General features: G+C 45.2%; 1 long non-coding RNA gene across 1 annotated transcript; it reads right to left on the minus strand.

The window, feature by feature from the left end:
• Window positions 1-3,225: 3,225 nt before the first annotated feature.
• Window positions 3,226-5,122, minus strand: LOC134205610 (uncharacterized). The gene is made up of 2 exons (XR_009978164.1): window positions 3,744-5,122; window positions 3,226-3,671 (listed from the first exon to the last, which is right to left on the minus strand). It is a non-coding gene; the product is annotated as an uncharacterized LOC134205610 (long non-coding RNA).
• Between the last annotated feature and the right edge of the window lie 1,196 nt (window positions 5,123-6,318).

A 6,318-nucleotide genomic window follows, 5' to 3' on the forward strand; every position in this document is an offset into this window, starting at 1 on the left:
GGTCATTGTGGCATTGAAGGCAATGAACAAGCTGATATGCTGGCAAGACTTGGTTCATCTCGACAATTCATAGGTCCAGAACCTTTTTGTGGTGTATCTGCGTGTTCTCTTAGAATGGAACTGAAATCTTGGAAACATTAAAAATAGAGGACATTTGGAAGAACACCTTACTTGTGAGGCAGTCAAAACGTTTCATCACACCAAACGTATTTATCACTGGCAAAATTTTAGATCTTTCAAAAAAAAAGATCTTAACACATATACAGGTCTTGTAACAGGCCATTTCCCGAGCCGTTATCACTTGAAGCTGCTAGGAAAACTTCAAGATGATGTATGTCGCTTCTGCGGTATACATGTGGAAGACTCGGAACATCTGTTATGCCATTGTCCGGCAATTTTTAGAAAAAGATTACAGTTCTTCAACAGGGGGCTGATAGAACCCTCTGAAGTTTGGAGAACAAGTCCCAATTTGGTAGTGCGATTCATCAGAACCATAATACCGTATTGGGAAGACGCTGGAAGTCAAGGTGATGCAATTGCTCTACATAGCAATGATGCGTCAACTTGACAAAGCTATATGAAATGGGGCATATATCACAATAGATCTAACAAATGGTCGCAGTGATTAAAATACCCAACAGGGGGAAAAAAAATGGAGAGATGCTTCAAATGTTTGGGCTATGGACACCGGGCAGGAGCTTGCAAAGGTCCGGACAGATCCAACAAGTGTTGGAAATGCGGAGAAACAGGTCATTTTGCGAAAGACTGCACGCAAAGATCCAAGTGCATGCTTTGCACACCAGAGGACGGAAATGACCATCAGACGGGTGGCTACAAATGCCCTGTATATCAGAAGGCGATCGCAGGTCATCAGTAGTGGACATAATTCAGATTAATCTGAATCACTGCGATACCGCACAGCAACTGTTATGGCAGTCAACAACAGAAACGATGTGTGACGTAGCGATAATTGCAGAGCCGTATCGAGTTCCTCCTGATAACGGAAACTGGGTGGCTGATAGAACGGGAATGGCTGCAATACAAGTTATGGGCAGATTTCCTATCCAAGAAGTGGTAGAGAGTTCATGTGAGGGATTCGTGATCGTCAAAATCAGCGGCGTTTACGTATGCAGTTGCTATGCGCCTCCAAGGTGGACAGTGGAGCAGTTTAGCCAGATGCTAGAGCGGTTAACCGACAACCTGATCGGACGAAGGCCGGTAATTATGGGAGGTGATTTCAATGCCTGGGCTGTGGAGTGGGGCAGCAGAGTCACCAATACGAGAGGGTATATTCTCCTGGAAGCTCTGGCGAAGCTAGATGTACGACTGTGCAATGAAGGCTCCGTAAGCACATTTCGGAGAGACGGGAGGGAGTCTATTATCGATGTCACGTTCTGCAGTCCTTCGTTGATGGCGAACATGAACTGGAGAGTTAGCGAAGAGTACACCCATAGCGATCACCAGGCGATTCGCTATTGTATTGGGCGACGAAACCATGCGACAACACAGAGAAGAATGACCGCTGAGCAGAAGTGGAAGACGAAAGCCTTCGACAAGGACCTCTTTATAGAGGCACTTCGACCGGACAACAGTTTCGAGAACGACGATGCAGCCGAACTGATAAGAAGGATGGTAGCGGCTTGTGATGCCGCAATGCCGCGAAAACTGGAGCCTAGGAGCAATAGGCGTTCAGCCTACTGGTGGAACGAGAGGCTCAGTGCACTACGCGCTGCTTGTCTTAGATCCAGGAGGCGGGCACAGAGAGCGAGGACGGAACCAGAGAGAGAGGAGCGCAAGGCGGCGTTCCGGGAAGCTAGAACCGCATTGAAACGGGCAATCAAGATTAGCAAGTCAGATTGCTACAAAGAGCTATGCCGAGAAGCGGACGCCAATCCCTGGGGCGACGCGTACCGCGTTAAAATGGCGAAGATTAAAGGCCCGTCTGCTGAAACGTGCCCATACATGCTGAAGGAAATCGTGGAGGGTCTCTTCCCGAAACACAATCCGACTACGTGGCCACCGATACCGTACGGAGAAGAAGAAGCAATTTCCGAGGGTCGGCAAGTGTCCAATGATGAGCTGGCAGATGCTGCGAAGCGCCTGAAAATGAAGAAAGCACCCGGTCCAGATGGAATACCAAACGTGGCCCTGAAAGCTGCAATTTTGGCATATCCGGATATGTTCAGAACGGTACTCCAGAAGTGCCTAGACGAGGGTAACTTTCCAGAAATGTGGAAGACCCAGAAGCTGGTATTGCTGCCAAAACCAGGAAAGCCGCCGGGACATACTGCCTCGTACAGGCCTATTTGCCTGATAGACACAGTTGGGAAACTTCTGGAGAGGATCATCCTAAACAGACTGACGAAGTGTATGGAGGGTGAGCGTGGACTGTCAAACATGTAGTTTGGATTCCGCAAAGGAGTATCGACAGTGGATGCAATTCGCACTGTGCTCGAGAGTGCTGACAAAGCATCTAAACAGAAGCGAAGAGGAGATCGATACTGCGCAGTGGTTACGATACACGTAAAGAACGCGTTTAACAGTGCCAGCTTTGAAGCCATTGCCGCTGCGCTGCATAGAATGCGGGTTCCTGAATATCTTTGCCGCATCCTGAAGAGCTACTTTGAGAGCAGAGTCCTGGTGTACGACACGAACGAAGGGATAAAGTCGATGCGTGTTACAGCGGGTGTTCCTCAGGGCTCCATACTCGGCCCAACCCTCTGGAACGGAATGTATGATGGAGTCCTGACATTGCGGCTGCCCAGGAAAGTGAAAATCGTGGGTTTTGCGGACGACGTGTCATTAACAGTGATGGGCGAGACACTCGAAGAAGTGGAGGCGTCTGTGACAGAAGGCAATAGCCACGATCGAGAGCTGGATGAATGGAGTTAAGCTACAAATAGCTCACCACAAAACGGAGGTGCTATTAGTTAGCAACTGCAAGGCTATCCAGCGGATGGAAATCGTCGTCGGAGGACATGCGATTGCTTCGAAGCGATCACTGCATGTTAGAGTTACTTTTTGCTGGGGACTTTTGTCTGCCCTTCAGTGACCTCAGGGTCGTTTTACTGGTAGCTCTCAGGAGAAATTGGAGGGGTACTGGCGGAAATACTTCCCTAATCAACAGCAAAGAGGATAGTCATACAATGCGAGATGGAGAAATCAATTTAAAAGTAATAAAAAGATAATGGAATTTGCTCTAAAATAAATTATGTCAAATCTGGATTTTATGGTTGCATTTTAAATAGTTTTAATTATTCGTTTTTGGATCGGATGTTGATCAGGAATATAAAATGGAATGGGTAATATTACACACCTTTAGCACTCCGGCATTATTCGCGCCGGGCCACGAGGGATGGATCCGCGGGACATCAGTAGGAATCGTCGGCTCTTCTCGTTCGCTCCTGGTACTTCCAAAGGGGCATGCTTCCGCCATTACAAGGGATCGACACACGAGGCTTTGTCATCCCGCGACCAGAGAGACTCACTAATCCGCTGCCGCAATTGGGACAACCGGTGACAAGACGTTTCCGTGCGCCACAGAATGCCAATTCGATTTCGCCGGCCTCGTTCCAACGACGAGAACTATCCGAGATTTTAGCGTCGATACGACCACCTGCTTCCACTTTATTCCACCAATGGCCGACTTGCTGCTCGTTCACCGCACTTCACTAACTTTGCAGGAGGGAAAAAAGTAAGCGTTTATAATCGCGCACTACCAACCGACTTGCTTGGTGGTTTACCTAGTAGAGACCGCTCGTTCGTCGGTTGACTTTTACCGCTGCTTTCTTTTCGTGTTCATCAACGAGAGTGCGGAAGTAGTGGTAAACTGTCGCGCAGACAGTCGATGTCAAAGGTGCGTTACGGGTGTGATGCGGGATAGGAATAGGGATGGGCAAGATGGTTTCCGTATTTTAATATTCGATTAGTTTTATTTCAATTCCGTTACTTTTAAGTTCATTTCAGTTTTAATATTTTAGAGCAATAGTAGGTAAATAGTAAGTAGAATTTTATGAATAATTAATTATGTATATTAAATTTAGGTAAATTTCTAATGTAAGCAATTTGGCAGGTTACATTCATCCCCCACCTCGAGTAAAAAAAATTAATATATTTTTTTTTTTGATTGAGGGAAGTCAAAGTCAAGGAATTTGTCCTAGTAGCTCTCTTTTCAATTAGAGTTAGATTGATTTGGCGAATTGATTTTTCCGTTCCAATGAGAGGAGCTCTATTTCGCAAAATCACTTAACTCTCATTGATAGAGTCTGGCTATTAGAATAGAATGGACCACGGTAGCTCTCTTTTCACTGAATGGTGAATAGATTTGGGGGAATGATTTGTCCGTTCTTATGAGAGGAACTCTTTTCCGCTAAATCACAAACCATTCAGCAATAGAGTCTGGCCACCTGAATGGAATACGTCGGGATGCGGTAACTCTCTTTTTACCGAAGGGTGAACAGATTTGGCGGAATGATTTGTCCGTTCTTATGAGAGGAACTCTTTTCCGCGAAATCACTCACCTTTCCGTAATTGAGTCTGGTTACCTAACAGGTAAGGATAATGGGTTCTACATCAAGTAGCTCTCTTTTAATTCAGCGGTGGACTGATTTGGTGGAATGATTTGTCCGTTCTGACGAGAGGAACTCTTTTCCACCAGATCACAAACCGTTCAATTATAGAGTCTAGCTACGAAGGAAATAGGTCTTGGTCAGGAGTTCTCGCTGTTGCAGCTCTCTTTTGGTTACGAGTTGACTAGATTTGGTGGAATGATTTGTCCGTGCTTATGAGAGGAGCTCTTTTCCATCAGATCACTTGACTCTAAACCATAGAGTCTGGCTGCTCAGCTAGTGAACGAAATGAATCAAAATAATATGCATCACCGGGAATCATGGCCTTCCGGCATAAGGGTTCGTCAGAAAAAAGCAGGTCCAACCTCTCGAAATCAAATCTTTAGAAATATTAAGCTTTTATTTATTTAATTGATACTTTTATTGTAAATTTAACTTAAGCTAAGAAGAGAAAAATAAGTATTCTAGAAACCTCTTCATTTAATTTATTCATCACCGACATGAAATTCGGGATAAAAAAAAAAACTCATTCACACTTTAATTCATTCCCCCCACCTTTCATACAATTTTCTTTCACACATTCCATTCACTCGGTTGTCTGGCTAAAAAACATCCTACCAAGAACAACACACGCACACACACCAGTTATCGACTATTATTATTATTAGGGCCCTAATCCTATAATTTGAGAAGGTTTAGTGTTCTCGCCAAACCTCTCGATGTTGGTGTAATACGATTGACGATATTTACCACCTGGGAGTGGTTACTATTCTAGTAACCATTTTCCCTAAATGTGCCTCTGGCAAAACCGAGAGACGAGATAAAAAAATTTAAGCAGAACATGATGTGAATGAGGAGTAAAGGACCATCGGTACTCTGACGACGACAAAAACCAAGAAGCATGAATATTTTTTTTTTTTTTTAATTTAAGTTGTTTTTCCACGGTGAGAGGCAGTTCTATGAGAATAGGAAGTGAGACAGGAGTTTCACCGGCATTTTTTATGTTCTATAGTCTGCCACTCTCGAGCAGTTAGAACAGAGGGAGCCAGTGTCGACTAGAAGCCTGTTTCTTCCTTTGTGTACTCGATCAGGGCGCATCCTCTGATTGTGGGTTATGGTTATGAACATCTACCAGATATCCATTCCACACTTACAGCTGATGGCCTCGTTGGGGACGATCAGAGTTGAAGCCGCATAGACCGTAACGTTCTATGTTGAAGGTCGACCACTGTGTAAACGAACGTTGAGCGTTTCTTCGCTCGATGTACGTATGCTGACGAAGTCCCGGAATGATAATATCCATTCGGGTTGAGGGAATTGTGAACTGCTTCCTTAATCAGGATAATACTGTCAAGAAGCGCGCAAAAGTTTATGCCGTAATCTATTACCGAAGTATTGGAACGATTATCGTTGGGAAGTTGGTAAATCGAAGTCGAAGATACGTGATAAAAACTATCTAAAGCCGACCTGAAACAGGCGGGACGGCTTACGCCAAGAAATTGTGGTTCAGCGGCCGGCGGTTTTGGGCTCGCTGCCCTATCATTTTTTTATGCAATGCGGACAGTTACGAGCGGGTAGCCTTGAAACCCACTATCTTCGCCCAGCACTTCATTTGGAGGTCGGTATATGCATCCGATATTTGAACTTATCGCAACTGACGAACCGACGAATTGAGAGAGGCTGGTGAGACTCGGTAACATCTTCGAGTGAGAAGCCGTCGTATGATCTTGTGAAAAGGATACGGAACTGT

The sequence above is a fragment of the Armigeres subalbatus genome, chromosome 1 (genome assembly GCF_024139115.2).
Source record: "Armigeres subalbatus isolate Guangzhou_Male chromosome 1, GZ_Asu_2, whole genome shotgun sequence".
Taxonomy (NCBI): Eukaryota; Metazoa; Arthropoda; class Insecta; order Diptera; family Culicidae; genus Armigeres; species Armigeres subalbatus.